At 37.1% G+C, this 18,717-nt stretch overlaps 1 pseudogene; it reads left to right on the top strand.

The window, feature by feature from the left end:
* Positions 1–849: 849 nt before the first annotated feature.
* LOC113108722 (ADP-ribosylation factor-like protein 13B) lies at positions 850–18,163 on the top strand (annotated as a pseudogene).
* The last annotated feature ends 554 nt before the right edge of the window (positions 18,164–18,717 follow it).

Below are 18,717 nucleotides of genomic sequence, written 5' to 3'. Positions count from 1 at the left end.
TTTAACATTTAGATTTAACATTTAGATTTAGATTTAGATTCAACATTTACATGTAATATTTAGATTTAGATTTAACATTTAGATTTAACATTTATATTTAGATTTAACATTTACATTTATATTTAGATTTAACATTTACATTTAACATTTAGATTTAAATTTAATGTTTAGATTTAGATTTAACATTTAGATTTAACATTTAGATTTAGATTTAACATTTAGATTTAACATTTAGATTTAACATTTACATTTAGGTTTAACATTCAGATTTAACATTTAGATTTAGATTTAACATTTAGATTTAGATTTAACATTTACATTTAGATTTAACATTTAGATTAATATTTAACATTTAGGTGTAACATTTAATATTTAGATTTAACATTTAATATTTAGATTTAACTATTTAAAATATCTTTAAGTTGACAAATATTGTTGTAAATGTGATAAAAAGTGACCGTCAAAAATTCATACCAGTTTTTTAAACATTGTTTGAAGCTAAATGTGACAAAATGTTGCTGTTATTTTCAGCGTGAGCAGCTTTACAAAAGGCGCCCCATACATATCATAGCAGCCAGATTCAGCTTGATAAACAAAGCGGACAACTAGCGAGCTAACAGTTATCCCAATACAATTTCAGCTAATAAAGGTTTAAAATTGAGAATAAAGAATTTCCGAGGAAGGGTTTAAAACGCTATACATTGATATTATCTAATTAGATTTTCTTTCGAATGACATAAGCCATTTCATAGTTTCATGGATAACTTTGCTGCATTGATTAGGGTTGCGAGCAAAATGAAACTAAACTGTATGGTCAGTATTGTAAACGACAGTATGCTAATTAGACGATGCATATCAGTTGACAATTTGTAGATTATTTTGCCCTTATTCTCTACTTGAAAACATAAAATGTCTGTACACAAATCTTTACGAATCACTCGGATAGGCAGATAAAAGTCTGCTAGCAGATAACGGGTTGACTGAAAACAAAGAAAATAAAATCAGTCAGTAACTTCAGCAATCAGCCAAAACGGCTGTAATGAAATTATAAATCCCAGTTCAAGCAATTGGGGTGAAATGTTCAATCTGATGGCGAACTGCCGTAATTGGTTGAAACGATGGAGAGAACCTACAAGGTAAATTGAGCGTCTACAACTTTCCTCTCATGCCATAGAGACTGTGAGCTATTTATTAACTTGTTTCAGAGCAGAACTGTCTGTGAATTGTTATATTGTACAATTTCATATCTATATTTGTACAGTGGTCCCAATGAGCCACGCTTAAAATTGCCATCGGTGATAAGTTTTGACCTTTACCTGTTTGACCGTCCTCTGTATTTTTTGTTATTGTGTTTTATTTATGACAACAAAAATTTAACTTGGCTGATGAAAGTGATGATATATGAAGTACCTCTACTTCAAGTCAGTGGAATAACATGGTTTGGAAAATTTTGTAGGTGAAATATTGCTTTAAAAAGACAGCACAAGCAAAACATTATGCTAAGCGTAAAAAATACATATGAAGTTCAAGGTTCTGCTCACTTTGATGGACCTTGACATTGAATTAATCAACACATAGCCTACCTTAAAAAAATTATTTCTAAGAAAGGACAATTAATTTGTTTGCATCATGCCACATGGATTAATCATTTTTTATCTGATGCAGCAACATTTTGCACATATCCATGATTCATATATCCATACTTGCTCTTGTAAACAGTAAACATAAAATAGGATTGTTAACTTTCAAGACAAAACGTAACTTTCCTTTAGCTCAATTGGTAGAGCACTGCATTATCAAGCGCAAGGTTGGGGGTTTGATTCCCCTGGAACACATGATATTATATGATTGATAGCCTGAATGCATTGTAAATCGCTTTGGATAAAAGCGTCTGCTAAATGCATAAATTTAATTAAATTTTCATTTAGTGTAGATTGTAAGTTTGTGTGTGTATGTGCATAACAATGATTAGGACAGACTTTGAAGATATTTTGCTGCAGTTTTATTTATACTTGTATTGGTATTTACTACTGTTACTGCATTTATTAAAGGGGTCATATGATGATGCTAAAAATAATTATGTTGTGTATTTGGTGTAATGAAATGTTTATGCGATTTAAGGTTCAAATAAGTTATTTTAAACATGCTGTACATTATTGTTTCTTCTCTATGCCCAGCCTTTCTGAAAGGCATAGTTTTTTTTTTAAATCTAATCGGTCTGAAAAGCATGGTGTACGCTGATTGGCCAGCTATCCAGTGTGTTGTGACTGGCCGAATATCTTAAGCGTGTGACAGAAATGTGATACCGAGTCCCGGTCATAACACCGGCGCGACTAGACAAAAACAATAAAACCCATTACAAACGAGGCATTTGTTGCATTTAGTGGGGACATACTTGCTGATTATAGTGACTTGCACTGTCTTTATTGTGTTGCATTGCATCGCGCTGCTTAAACATAGTCTACATTTGTGATCGGAGAAATGACAAACAACAAGTGCTACACTGCTCAAAACTTGTGTTTGAATCATCAGTGGAAAATCCTTTACGTGAATGTACATACTTTGAGTACATACTTCTGAATATTTGTGTTGAACTGTTCTGGAACAGTTTTGTCTTTTGGAAGGCCAAACAATGTATTTTCACTTTCACAACGAAACACACAGTGTCTCCACAACATGGCACCAGCAACAATACTACAGCAAGAATCAAAGTTACGCCTTCTTTCTTTGTGTGGACATTTAGGCAGCGTTATGCAAATCTTCCCACATTGTGACAGAGACATGTGGGGGCGTGTTTAAATGAGGTGTTTCAGGGGGGCGTGGACAAGTCTTAACTTTTATAAAGAATATCTCTTTGGGTTTGTGACTTTAGTCTTTGCAACTTTATGGATCTTATCTATTCACAAACTGCTTGTAACACTCCAAAGAGAAAGGAAAACTTGAAATCGCATCATATGACCCCTTTAATATTTTAAATTAGCTTATATTTTTAAATTTTCCGTATTCAAATTACAAACGTACTTTTTGGCATTTTTAATAGTTTTTTTTTACACATATTTCAATTAAGCTTGTAAATTTGCTACTTCAGATATAACTTATTTTATTTCAGCTAGTTGCTAAGGCTAGTCTTTTTTTTAGTTTCAAAATTTACATCTTATATTTACAATTTTAGTAAACAGTTATGCTGGTTACAAAAGTATTTGTGCCTATTGAGTTGTTCAGTACATTTTCCAAACAGTAGGTTAATCTTTTCCCATGAGGTTGCATTAGATCTTTATTCATTTGTAATTTTTGTATTCCCTCTTTCTGTGTTCTCTGTGTTGATTTGCATCTCTACCTGCACCTCTCACTGTACATGCTTGAACATGAATCAAAATAAGACAAAGGCTTAAATCCAAGTGTTAAATATCTGATTACCGTATTCTCCGGACTATAAGTCACACTTTTTTTTCATAGTTTGGCTGGTCCTGTGACTTGCAGTCAGGTGCGACTTATTTATCAAAATTAATTTGACATGAACCAAGAGAAATGAACTAAAGGCGGGCGTACACGGTGCGATTTTTGCTGTCGTACGAGTTTGCATGCAATTTTTTCCGATCGTGTGGAAATCGCGTATGCTCGTATGGTTGCCGCTCGTATCATTTGCGATGAATTACGAGCCGAGCAGAGTGGCTTACGAGCACTTCTCGACCTCCCGATCATTTCTAAACATGTCTAAAAAGTTTGTGAGCTATCGGTTTGAATTCGTGACATTGGTGCGGTTGAACGAGCCGATTTGGTAATTTATCTGAAGTTGACCAATCACAAACTAGGAAAACCACAGAAGAAGAAAGACAAAGATGGCAGCGCCACGGCGAATGAGGATTATTGATCAGGAGGATAAACTCGCTGTACTCTGACAGGAACAGCGAGCGCTGTATGATGTTTCTAGCAATGAGTAGCATGCTTTTTAGTTCTCTCTCTCTCTCTCTCTCTCTCACACACACACACACGCATATGTAGTTTACAGGGACTCTCCATAGACGTAACGGTATTCTATACTGTATATCCCCATACACTACCTCTATCCATCACGGAAAATGCATGTTTAAAATTTCTGTTAAATACCATATAGTATTTTTTAAAGCCATTTGGTTTACGAGGGCACAGGAATTGTCCTCACAAACCATGTTTACATTGTAATAGCCTACCTATTTCAGATATTTATAAACCAACACACACACACAGGGTGACCAAACGTCCCGGTTTCCTATTGCTGAAAAATAACCTGTACGTGTAGGAAACAGTCACGGCTCGTATCGATATTTGATATGCATTTAAGAGAGAGGGAGAGCAGTTATATTAGGCACGTTCGACTTAAAGCAGCGCTGCACACACAGAATGATCACCTGTATGACATCAAAGTACCGTGAGAGCGTTTCAAATGCATTGGATATGTGTGCTCGCTTATCACTCTCGCGGTACTTTAATGTCATACAGTGATCATTCTGTGCATCGCTGCTTCAAGTCGAACGCGTCTATCAACTTCGTGCGATTGCTTCTGGAATTTGCGGGTTGTAAAATCGTGTCGTATATCATCTCGTCCGTACGATTTTCAGATAAATTCACTCCGTGCCGTGTGTGTGGACATACGATCTTCCGACCATCCGAATTCGCACCGTGTACGCCCGCCTTAAGAGAAATGAACCAAGAGAAAACATTACTGTCTACAGCCGCCAGAGGGCGCTCTATGCTGCTCAGTGCTCCTGTAGCCTACACTGAGCAGCATAGAGCGCCCTCTCGCGGCTGTAGAACTTACTTACAACTTATAGTCCAGTGCGACTTATATATGTTTTTTTCCTTATCATGACGTATTTTGGTATTCTTATACTCAGGTACGACTTATAGTCCGAAAAATATGGTACTCGCATCACCAGCTGTGCCTGAAACAAGATGCTTGATAAGCCTAAATTTGGGTCAGTTGGTTGATCATACCGAAGAATCGGTCTGTGTAAAGTGTAGAAGTCAGACTGGGGCCAGAGGTGACAGCTGAGGCCCCGTCCACACGGAGACGCGTTTCTGTGAATACGCACAAATTTTTTATCGGATAGGCGTTTCGTCCACACGCGTCATCAGCCCACGTCTCCCCCCTAGTCAGACACCTCTACGTCACGTAACAGCAACAAAAACATGAACAAACACTGAACGATTGTCTTTTTATTAACTAACATTAACACAGATTAATAAATGTATTATTCCATGTTCGATTGTGTACCACGCGCAAGGTTTATGAGCATAGTCCAAGTCTTCTTCTCTGTTTTTAGTGTATCTCTGTGTCAGAATTACAGCACCACATACTGGTCTGGCATGTATACTACATCATTTTGCGGTTTTGTGTGGACGTGGATATTTCTTGAGACGAGGAAAAAAAAGATCGGATTGGGGTAAGCTCCTTCTCCGTGTGGACGGGGCCTGAGTCTCTAAATTATTGTCTTAATTTCAATGGCTGATTGTAGCGTGTCCTCTGGCACCCTGTCACTGATCTTGTTGGGTAAGTCTAAATCCCCAGCTAATCCCTCAGATACAGAGCTGACCAGAGGCCAATAAAGACAAAAGTGTGTGTGGATCAACAAAAACAACAGAAGTCAAGTAAAGTTAGCTGTCATCTTGATAAAGACCTCCTGGTTGCAGAAAACTGTCACCTGGATAGTGCATTTGATGTCCCTGCGGCACAAGTGCTGTAGTTAAGTAACTGTTTGTCTTACTGGTTGTCTTAGCTGACAGCTGTTCATTATTTAATGTCAAGTTTTATGAAAAATTTCAAAAAGTTTAAAGCTGTCTGCATGAGCTCACTAAAAAGGCACAATATGTAAGATTTATTTTAATAAAATATCCAAAGACCACTTGCACAGTGTTATATATTGTTTTATTATACTGTTTTTGGGGAATTTACACCTATCTCTTTGTCGTTGCTCTCTCAGGTTGTACACCATATGAAACCTACCAGTTGTAGTTTAGATATTGTTCCTGCCTGGTTGCTCAAGGAAATTTTTAGCACTGTTGGGCTGAGTTTACTCACGTTTTAAATTTTTTGTCTCAGTTCTGGCTCAGTCCCGGATGCATTTAAACATGCCGTGGTTAGCCCCCTGCTTAAAAAAACAAATCTTGATCCTAATGTTTTGTCGAATTTTAGACCAGTCTCACATCTGTCTTTCATTTCGAAGGTGTTAGAAAATCTTGTTTTTAATCAGTTACAAGCTTTTCTACAACAAAATTCTGTGTTTGAGAAGTTTCAATCTGGTTTTAGATTACGTCATAGCACTGAATCGGCACTGTTAAGGGTTCAAAACGATATAGCACTATCCGTAGATTCAGGGGACCCTACTGTATTAGTGCTCCTGGATTTAACGGCAGCATTTGATACAGTGGACCATTCAATTCTTCTTGCACGTCTTGAGCATTGTGTAGGCATTCAAGGCTCCGCACTTAAATGGTTCAGGTCATATTTAATAAATAGGAGTTTCGCTGTTACAATGGGAGATTGCTCATCATCGTCCGCCCCCCTCTATTGTGGTGTGCCCCAAGGTTAAATTCTGGGCCCCACCTTGTTTTCTTTATATATGTTGCCACTAGGGGCTATAATAAACAAGCATAATCTGTCATTTCATTGTTATGCAGATGATCTGCAGATTTACCTGCCTTTAAAATCAAATGACAGTGTCGCATTAAACCGCTTGCAAAATTGCATTAATCAAATTAAGCTGTGGCTTTCTCGCAATTTCCTTACTTTAAATGAAGATAAAACTGAATGCATTGTTTTCAATACAAGATGAATGTCAGTAAATTCAAATTTAAGTTTGGGAGCTTTGACTCCATGTGCCAAACAAACTGTCAGGAATTTGGGCGTGACTTTCGATTGCAGCATGAAATTTGATACACAGATTAGCAATGTAGTAAAAATGAGCTTCTTCCAACTTCGTCTTCGTCAAATGCTGCTGCTCGCTTTTTAACCAGTACTCCTAGAAGAGCACACATTACTCCGGTTTTAGCTACTCTCCACTGGCTTCCAGTGCATTTTAGGATTGATTTTAAGATTTTGTTGTTTGTTTTTAAAGCTCTAAATGGGCTAGCCTCTGAGTACTTGTCTGAGCTTTTAACTCTGGGTGGACAAAATCGGCGCTTGCGATCTTCTGATCAATGCACTTTACTGGTCCCTAAGTCGAAGCATAAACAGTGGGGTGATAGGGCCTTTGCTGTTGCTGGCCCTAAGCTTTGGAACAAGCTCCCCCGACATGCGCACTGAAACAGACATAGTACTTTTTAAAACCAAACTTAAAACTTATTTGTTTAAATTGGCATTTGATACGCAGTAGCGGTGTAACATTGTAACATAGTATTTTCTCTACTCTATTCGAATATTGTGTTCAAATGATGTGTTATTTGTATCTTATGTGAAGCACTTTGGACACCTTGTGGCTGCTGTAAAGGGCTATAGAAATAAAGTTTGATTGATTGATTGATTGATATATTGCATGCAGTTGTGCATTTATCCCAAAAACTCCCAAGGATTTGTAAAGAGAATTTCCAGAGAATCCAGAGAATTCAAATAACGTTTAAATAATGGCATGTCCCGGTTCATTGTTGCCTATCAATGATGCAATATTTGCACAGTTTTTGCTTTTAGAAACTATGGCAACACACCTGGTCAAAAATGCTGCTGTACAGTTAAATTAAATCCATTATTATGGAGCCAAACGAGTCTCAATAAAGATAAATGCACACACCTAATTCATAAATACACACACAGGATACACAAATGTGCACAAAATTCACAAATGCACACACAAAATTTAAAAAGCACAGAAGATTCATAAATGCATACAAAATTCAGAAATGCACACAAAATTCAGAAATACACACAACATTTACATATCCACTCAAGATTCACAAATGCACAGGACAAGATTCAGAAATGTATTTCTGATGCACACACACATACATCTTGATTTACAAACTGCTTGCGGTCTGTGAACTACACTGCATTTGTGTGTGAATTTTGAGACTCCTCTGACTTGGGTCAACACACAAATGCCTTTTTTTAAACAGAGAATGATCTGCAACCAATCAGTAATCTCCCTTGTTTTAGCCAATCACAATAATGCACCCCACGTGGGGGATTGTTTACTTATAAGCCAATCAGCAAACGACTCACTTTCCTCAGTGAACAACTCACTTTCCTCAGGCAGCGAACAACTCACTTTACTCAGCGAACGATTCACTTGACTCACGCAGCGAACGACTCCCTTTCCTCAGCGAACGACTCACTTACCTCACGCAGCCGGCGACCCACTTTGTGCAGCAGGAGACTCACTTTCCGCAGCCGGAGAGTCACTTTCCTCTCGCAGCGAACAACTCACTTTCCTCATCGAACGATTCACTTTCCTCACGAGTCATGCAGCGAACGACTCACTTTCCTCAGCGAACGATTCACTTTCCTCACGAGTCATGCAGCGAACGACTCACTTTCCTCAGCGAACGATTCACTTTCCTCAGCGAACGACTCACTTACCTCACGCAGCCGGCGACCCACTTTGTGCAGCAGGAGACTCACTTTCCGCAGCCGGAGAGTCACTTTCCTCTCGCAGCGAACAACTCACTTTCCTCATCGAACGATTCACTTTCCTCACGAGTCATGCAGCGAACGACTCACTTTCCTCAGCGAACGATTCACTTTCCTCACGAGTCACGCAGCGAACGACTCACTTTCCTCACGCAGCGAGCGACTCACTTTCCTCAGCGAACGATTCACATTCCTCACGCAGCGAAGTTGAGCAAACGACTCACTTTCCTCACGCAGCCGGAAACCCACTTTTCGCAGCCGGAGAGTCACTTTCCTCTCTCAGCGGACCACTGACTCTCTCTTCATGTAGGGACCGGACATTATAATTAAAGTGACTTCTATATTGCATCCAAAAGAACATTTATATATATTTAAATATTCAAAAAGGTGTATTTTTTTTTAACTTTCATTAAAATATTTCAATAAAATGAAATAATTGCCTATTGCAAATTTATGAATCCATGGTTAACTTTTTTTCTGCAGTCACTGGGCTATATGTATTGAGACATTTTTTAATTTATATTTTGTAAAAAATAATAAAAAAATAAACCTGAATTGTAATCATTCTAAACATCTGTATTTTCATAAATAAGTAGGCTATAATATGCTGCACCACATGCATATCTTGCTGTGTGAACGCGTTCATGTGATTGGCTTATAACTAAACAATCCCCCACGTGGAGTGCGTTCTTGTGATTGGCTAAAACAAGGGAGATATCTGATTGGTTGCTGATCATTCCCTGTTTAAAAAAAGGCATTTGTATGTTCTATGCAGTGAAGTTCACAGACCGCAAGCAGTTTGTAAATCAAGATATATGTGTGTGTGCAAAAGAAATAGATTTCTGAATCTTGTCCTGTGCATTTGTGAATCATGAGTGCATTTGTAAATATTGTTTGCATTTCTGAATTGTGTGTTTATTTCTGAATTTTGTGTGCATTTGTGAATTTTGTATGCATTTGTGAATCTTCTGTGCTTTTAAAATTTTGTGTGTGCATTTGGGAATTTTGTGCGCATTTGTGTATCCTGTGTGTGTATTTATGAATTATGTGTGTGCATGTATGAATCCTATGTGTGCATATGTGAATGTAGTGTGTGCATTTATCTTTATTGAGACTCTTTTGGCTCCATACATTATGGCTGTTGTGAATAAAATAAAAACGAAATGAAAACTACAGCATTAAATTTAGATCTGTTCAATGTTGCTCCATGATTCTTTTTATGTGTGTTTTTTTTTTTACGCTGTTGTGCATTATAAGCGATCACTTTATTCTGTTGAGCTTAGTAATCCAGTGGCCAGTCAGAGGTGTTCAGATGAGTCATTGCTGAAACACTAGAGTTTTGTTGATCAGTGCGTGCTCGCTGACTGAAATTTGAAATTCTCTTTCGTGAATTCTGTCATCATAAACATGTGCAAATGCATGATGTATTTATGAGATTCATTCATCAAACAGTGCATAGACAGCTTTACTGCTTATACGGGGAGTTTTTTGAAAGTTCTTTAATGACATCTCCCATCGTTCCACTCTCCTTCATAGAATCATCAAGCTTCACCTTTGTTATTGTTTTGAAAATGCGACCTCTAGCGGCGAAAAGTTACACGTTGTGCATTTAATTAACGCACTTGAGTACATATTGTCCATGATTAAACTTTTATTATATTTCTTAGAGAAAAAAATATATTTCAGGTGGTACAAATCCACAAAAACATTGAAACTTTTGTAAAAAAAAAAAAAAAAAAATACAATAAAGGTTTAAAGAATTTAGTTTTATTACTTTTTACTTGGTGGTTAAAACGTGTTATTGCTTTAACCTTTACATTTAAATAAACTTTTCTTGAAAATCTTGAAGGTTTTTTAAAAAAAAAGTTTGAAATCATCATGAATACACATATTACTTTTCTATGAACTATGAACACAGTTGTTTTAAACAACACAGTTTTTTTTATAAATAATATCTCATCATAAGGGCTATCTTGACCTTAATGAGGTATTTGGTGCACACACATAATTAAATTAAGTTTTTTCTTTGCTCCTGCAGGAAGGTGACATTTGTAATGGTTGGACTGGACAATGCAGGAAAAACAGCTACTGTCAGAGGAATCCAGGGAGGTACATCTTCATCTTAATATTTTGTTATGTTGTGTTTTCAAGGTACAGGCTATTTCCCACAATGTGGATATTTCTGTCTTAGAAAGTCCTTTAGATGTAGCACCTACAGTGGGCTTCTCAAAGGTGGACCTGAAGCAAGTTTGAGGTCACAATCTTCGACCTGGGTGGCGGGAAGCGAATCCTCGGCATTTGGAAAAACTAGTACTCGGAGTCTTACGGAGTGGTGTTTGTTGTGGACTCCAGTGATGTTCAAAGGATCCAGGAGACCAGAGACACAATGGCTGAGGTTCTCCAGCATCCTCGTATTGCAGGCAAACCTGTATTAGTGTAAGTTTTCAAAACATGACATGTTCTTGCTGTTGAATGTGACTTAATGTTTGTTTGAAACCTAACACTACATTACCATTTAAAAGTTTGAGATCAGTAAATTTTTACATAAGTTTTCTATTTTACTATACTTTGAAATAAAATGTATTCCTGTGGTGGCAAAGATGTTTTTTAATTTGAAATTACTACAATCTTCAGTGCCACATGATCCAAAACAAATGCAGCCTTGATGAGCTTAAGATACTTCTTTAAAAAACAATAAAAATCACACTCATCCCAAACTTTAAAATGTTAGTGTATGTCTACAGATCATCAAACATGGGAGATAAGACATAAAACATAAAGCATAAAGGCAGTAGATAAAATAAATATGGCCTGCTATTTTATATGGCTATTGCTATTTTAAGGAGCTGAAAATAGACTGCGCAATAGACTAACTCAAACCTAATCTAAAGTAAATTTTTAATAGTTTGGCTGGTCCTGCGACTTATAGTCAGGTGTGATTTATTTATCAAAATTCATTTGACATGAACCAAGAGTAATGAACTAAGAGAAATGAACCAAGAGAAAGCATTGCCGTCTACAGCCGCCAGAGGGTGCTCTATGCTGCTCAGTGCTCCTGTAGTCTACACTGAAATCATAGAGCGCCCTCTCGCGGCTGTAGACAGTAATGTTTTCTCTTGGTTCTTGGTTCTAAATAAATGCGACTTATAGTCCAGTGCGACTTATATATGTTTTTTCCCTCATCATGACGTATTTTTGGACTGATGCGACTTATACTCAGGTGTGACTTATAGTCAGAAAAATACGGTACTTATTATGATGAATGAAATTGGCTAATTAATTGAACAATCCTGCCAATACACACACATATATATTAACTGACTCATAGTACGGAGCTTTGGTGGATTCCTGTTTGTCCCGTAGATGATCTGCCCACGTGCTTTAGCTTCGTGCACGAGCAGATTGGTTTCTTCACTTGAGAAGTGTTCACCTTTTCCGGCAACAAGTTTTCCCATGTAAATAGCAATCCGCCATGGTGTGTGCGCATCTCGCTCTTAAAGGGAATGGGAGATGACAATCTGGTTGGTTTATTGAACGTTACGCCCATTACTCATTGAGAGAATAGGGACGACCCATTCCAAAAATGTGCCCCGGCACACGGACAATTCTTCTGTTGTAAAATAGCAAAAGTGGTTTTGGACACGCCCTGAGTGCACCTGCGCCCTGCACTTTAGACTTTGTTTTTAGATCATTAAAATAGGGCCCTTTAGCACTTGGGAGCACATTCTCAATTTTCCCTGGTGCCTGAGATAATAAAGCTATTTATGTGCTTTTCTAAATAAGCTATCTGCATTTCAGGTGAAACCTTCGATTGGGACATTCTTCTTGTTGCTATTTGGTTATTTATACCAACAACACATTGTTGAATACTTTAATATCTCATAATTTAAGTCAGTTACATAAAAATGCAGATTGATCTAATTTGAATTTGAAAATTAAGACAATTTTAACATATAGGCTAAAGTTTATGCAACTGGCCCCCACCAAAAACCATGATGAAGCTGGAACTGCGTAAAATGCAGAGCTGTGTGTGTAAAGGGGAGAATAAAAGAGGGCACAGAACAGAACCATGGGGAACCCCCATTTGTAAATGGCTGCAGATAATGTTTACAACCCTCCCTCACCAACACTGTCTGCCTGTAAGTAATAAGTAATACTTTAGATGTAAGACCTTGAGTTTACTGATGAGCCTGGAGAATTTGATGAATGTCAAGCTGTAATCAGAGAAGAACATCCTTACATAATTCCTGCCTGTAGTCCAAGTGGAACAGGGCGGTGTGCAATAAATGTGCAATGCATCATCTATATATCTGTTTGGGTGTTAGACTGAAAGAGTGAGCAGCAGATGAAGCCCTTGACTAAATATAGCTTTTCAAGTGTGCTAATAAGTCAAGAGTGCTCTTTAACACAAGGCTAATTATTCAGTCCACCTCAAGTGCAGATCTCAGATCATTTGTTTGAGACAGTTTATCTAGTGACCTGCACACCCATCTAATTGGCTTGCAGACTTGCTAATAAACAGGACCAAGATGGGGCATTGGCCGTAGCATATATAATTGAGACCCTGTCATTGGAGAAGCTTGTCAACGAGAATAAATGCCTCTGTCAGATTGTGAGTTAGTATTTCAACACAGTTTGTATTTATCAAAGTCTGTTTTGAGTTTGTATTTACATAATTTTTTTCTTGGCATAAATTTTGCAAACCATTCATATAAAACTGAGCAAAACATTGTTTCCTCTACTCTTAGGAACCCTGTTCTGCAGTGTTGGGTTATGGTAAGAAGGTTGACAAATCCATCAAGATTGGCCTTAATTGGCTCCTGAATAACATTGCCAAGGTCTACACGGCAATTTCAGAACATGTGCAAAAAGATACAGCTAAAAGAGTCCGCCGGATCAGAGAGGAGAGGTCCGTGTGCTGACAAGACTTTTCACTCAGATTGTCAGGCTGATTCCTCTTTTCCATATATGTCAGGTGTGTATGAAGTTAGTGTCATAGTCACTGAAAATAGTTTGTTAATGTAGTCTAGTTATAAAATGTTTTCATATCAGCTGAGCTGTTTTTATTTGCAATTATATTAATTGTATTTTTTATTTTTTTTGCACTTTTAGTGTTTTTCTCAGTTTTACTGCAAATTAATTAAAGTTGTCATGAAATGTAAATTCACCCTTTATATTTTATAAATGCATGTTATGGATCTTATTGTGAAAGATTTATCCATGTATATGTTTATTTTTCTTTCTTTTTTTGTCATAATAGTTTAATCTAAAGTCTTAAGTCTACCGGTGAAAATTGTAGATTTCTCTCTGGTGACATATGTCAAACTCTAAGGTTTTTGTCTGCTTAAACCTTGCCCCTCGAAACAACTGACTACAAGCTCATTAATTTGAGTGCTATGCCAACATCTCCAAATCTAAAGAACAGCCAATGGTTAGAACCCTGCCTTGCATTCTTGATGGTGTTTAATAAGCAAAAATGTATCTTAGCAAACAGGCCCAGCAAACCTGCATCAATAGCAAAAGTCACGATGGAATTGAAACCAAGGCCACAGAGCTGTTTTTGTAAAAGGGACAATATAATAGGTCTTAGAACAGAACCCTGGGGAACATCCATTTTTAAATGGCTGCTGATTATGTTTGCGGCCCTACCACATAAAAGTTTTTTATTTTTATTTTTATTTTTTTGACTATGTTTCTCTCAGTTGTTTTTCACAATCCTGAAGAAACCACCTGCCTCTGCTTCCCTTTCATCATAACTTTAAAGTGTTCAAAATGCAAGCAACAGTTTGATGATGTTGTTTTTCACTGACAGAGACATGCTCAACCCATTCCAGTCAATAATCAATGTTGTTAATGAGGTTAGTCATCACCATTGTTGGGGGTAATGCATTACAATTAATGCATGTTACATAATCAGATTGCTTTTTTCAAGTATCTAGGAAAGTAACATTACTTTTTAATTTACAAGAAAATATCAGAGTTACTTTTTTACAAATGTAATGCCAGTTATTTTGTTTTCCCATTTATTGACTGAAAAGTCTCCCGTCCCCATATTGGGATAAAATGTAAGTACACATAGGCATTGTGTGCGCTGTGTGAACGTGATGTAGTTCTAGAATAAATGTGTAAATGTGCATTAATTCATACCACTCCCCCCCCAAAAAAAAAAAAAAAAAGATTTAGTATTCATCAAAATGAATCATGAACAGTGAAATGCAAACTAAGAATATGACGCAAATCTTCAATATTTTTTAAATAACACGAATGTATCTAATCATATTTTATTAACTAATGTTTTTGCTGCTGACCTTTTATGATCCTGTTCAATTATACTAATAAGAAAAATGGCTTTAGATAGTTTTGGTTCATTTTTTTATTTATTTTTTTATTGCTGAAGTGTGTTGAACCTTCTTCTCTACTGTACAGACTTGAATTTACTTTTTCAGCCTGAAGTTTATTCATTACACTTTTTGTGTGAAAGTGGCTTTATTATTTGCTATAAATAGAATTTCTTATATGAAAAACAATCAAGCCGTACTCATATTTAAATAGTAAATCAAAAGTAACATAAGACATTACTTTCCATAAAAAGTAACGTAATTAGTTACTTTTTTTAGGGAGTAAGGCAATATTGTAATGCCTTACTTTTAAAAGTAACTTTTCCCAACATTGGTTATCACATTTTTTTTAAATGCAAGTTGTATGAAATTGTTAAGATGTAAATACTAAATTCATATAAAAATTCCAGAATGAAGACAGATTAAACAAAGAGAAAGAGATGCAAAGACAGTGAGAAAATGTTGAGCTGAGCAGTGTGCAAGAACATGCAGTCCTTCAAGATGAGGAGGATGATGAAGAGAAGGAGGATGAAGAGAGCGAGAGACAGACCCCGGAGAGCACAGAAACAGGTAGTACTTTTATTCCTCAAAAGGGCTTCTTCATACCAAGAGTAATAGGTCTCAAAAATGGAAGAAGCAGCACACAAAAGCCCCACTCCTCCTCCCTTACCAGGTAGGATTGTGTCTTTTACAACTTTTTTCTCAGACATGAACAATGAACTAATTGATAAAATCGATACAATTTCAATGTGCGATGGTCCACTGTTTCCCATACATTGGTTTATTTATGGCAGCCGCCACAATAGCAACAGTGACTGCCACAAATAGATTTTCCAAAATGTTTTGACTTTGTTGAATAAACATGAGCTATAAACGTTTCAAAGTCAAAATGCGGCCTGAGTGTTTTTTATATTAATGTGTCTTTGAAAGGCACCGACTGTCTTTAAGAAAGTTTCAATGTCATTTTCATTTAATCTTTTCTACCACGCCTGATAGTGCAGTGTTATTGAGCTGAGCACTGCTTTGCTTACAGCTTTTACTGGGGAAACCTTTATTTCTGATGCTCCTAAAGTGCCTCCTGCTGCCTGAGAGTGAATATGCATTTTCAGTCAGTGCATCTGCTGATTTTTATATAGCCTTTATTTAAAAAGCCAAACCCCAAGCAAAAAAACAAAACATTCTTCATCAGGAACATACTGTTTTATTATTTAACCTGTAAGTTAAGTTAAATTAGCCTTTCGCCGGCCCCTCCCCTAGAACGGCCAATGTCCAATCACACATCATAGCAATCGTTACTATGTGAGCAGCTCCGACAAACATCGACTCCAAGCAAAATGGTGAAGCGGTGCGCCCACGGCGTTTGTAAATCAGACATTAGATACCCCGAGAGATTGTCTGGAGGAGTTGTGTTCTTTCCATTCCCAAAGCCGAAAACACAACGTGAGCGGTGCCTACAATGGATAAAACAGTGTGGACGGCCCCACTCCCAGTTAAATACGTCAAAACATTACAGATAATAAAATAAAATGGATATCTGAATGCCTTTTAAGCCAAAGCAATTTTCTATTTGTGAATTATGTTCATCAACAATGGAAATAAAACATTCTGATCCTGATTCTCAAAACAACAGAGAAATGTTAGTTAGCTTTGAATGGCTTTGACACACATGTAGGTTTAGCTAGCTAACATACCCTTGTATTTTAACAAAATCGCTACTCGCAATAGACAATAATAGACCATAACATATGAAAGAGAATGACCAGCATGACCGGTCCACAAGGCGGTGCTGGTTGCATTTGAGGTAACGTTACAGGTCATGGGGTTTCTCAGATTTCGCTTGAGACCGGTAACCATTAGTGTAGATAGTAGTCGTGTCTCCTTCATTGCGTATTTTTATATTTTGAATCTATCCCTCCACTGCATACTGTAACCCCTTTTGCCTCGATCTGGAGGATATCGCGGAAGTATTGCTCCAAAAAATGTCACTGACACGCACTGGTATACCTCTTCCCGACATGGCAATATGCCGCACTGGTCGTGTTTGACCATTTGTTTGTCGGAGGTAGCAACAGTAACTAAGGGGGGCGGGGCTCATCGAAAGGCTAATTGTGTAGTTTTAACATAACCACATGAAAAGCGTAGTAAAACACTGTTATGTTCAGAAGAGGAAATGTGCATAGTCCTGTGAAACATTCTACATCTAATTTGCATTTTGCTAATTTATTTATTTATTTTAATTAGTGTATTATTAATACTTAATTTATCATTATTAAATAAGCAGATTATTAATTTTGCAGTATAGTAATTTGCAGGCCTGCTGTAAACTCATTGCAGTGGTGTATATTATATATAGTCTATACAGTTCAGATAAACTTTTTTTCTATCATTTGCTGCTGGTTTTTCATGGTCAAATGTTTGCAAAATTTGCCTAATTTTAACCACTGATTTATCCTAGTTTTTCCTTTTGTTGCTTAATGTTAATGACTCTAACAGCTAAAACCTTTCTTTGTTTTAGTTGGATGGGCTACTCCTAAAGTTTTTAGGCTCCCCAAACTTGAGCCTCTTGGAGATACAAGACAGTCTGGTAATTGTTGGTTTGTTGCATCTGTTCCCTGTCCAACACCAGCATGCTCATCAGTAACATTCTTTTTTTTTTTCTTCCCCATTCTGTTTCCTAACCATGTAAGTGTTCTCCCATAATTTGGTTTTTAAAGCTTTTTTTCCCTCTTCATCCATACAGCAAGCCTCAGCCACATCCTTCCTGTACAATCTGTCAAAAAAATCCCACAAGTGTCCACCTTAAGACTGTGTCTAATAAATACAACTAGCACAATCTCATTAACACCTCACTTCCTTCGCTGTGGCTAATGTGTGTTTTTTGTTTTCCTGATGCTTACAGGAAACATTTTGGGCATTCTGAATGCTGCATGTGATATTATATGCCCTCTTCTGAATGTTAAACCAGACAGTGTGTCATTTTGATCTATGAATTTAATGATGCAATGTAACCTTTTAGTAAGTAGAGGTTAGCTGATCCTTTAGCTGAAAAAAAAAGGACATTGCTGACCTAATTTTCCTAAAGTCTCTCTCTTCATTACTCTCTTCATTGGCAGATTTCCTTGGCAAACCTCTCCCTCCTGTAGCAATTAGGCAGAGGCCGAACAGCGATACTCATGATGTAATTTCCTAACACTACCTCTGCTTCCCCCCTGACTGGTTTACAATTTTCAAGGGTCCCAACCAGTCAAAGTATTGTTTTGTTCTTATCTTCAAGCACGGATAGTGTAGCAAACTACACAGATTGACCATAAGTGAGAAACTGAAACCTAATCGACAAACCTAGATAATCACATGACCTCGATCAACATCTGCACAACAGGAGGAGTTTTTAAATGAGATGGGGTACAAGGACATTCACTGTTCAGATAATGGAGGTCTCCCATCCAGGTACTGACCAGGCTCAGCCCTGCTTAGCTTCATGAGGCAACTGGTCTTAAAGGGTGGCATGGCTGCCGGCGGCTTTAAACAGTCACTCCTGGTAAGTTTCAAACCTAGTCTGGAGCTATCAACAAAATACTTAGGACTAGGGCCATGACTCATGTATGTGAAATGATCTGTTATAAGACATAACTAATGATGCACAATGTAAAACTGTTCAAAAAAAGTTTGGGGTTGGTACGATTTCCAATAAGTCTTTTGCGCAAGCCAAGACTGCATTCATTGGATTAAAAATGAAATAAAAACTATTATTGTGAAAAAGTATTACATTTTAAAGTAACT

Source organism: Carassius auratus, chromosome 1 (genome assembly GCF_003368295.1).
Source record: "Carassius auratus strain Wakin chromosome 1, ASM336829v1, whole genome shotgun sequence".
NCBI classification, from domain to species: Eukaryota; Metazoa; Chordata; class Actinopteri; order Cypriniformes; family Cyprinidae; genus Carassius; species Carassius auratus.
The sequence above is the reverse complement of the archived record's forward strand: the minus strand, read 5'-3'. Positions and strand labels throughout refer to the sequence as shown.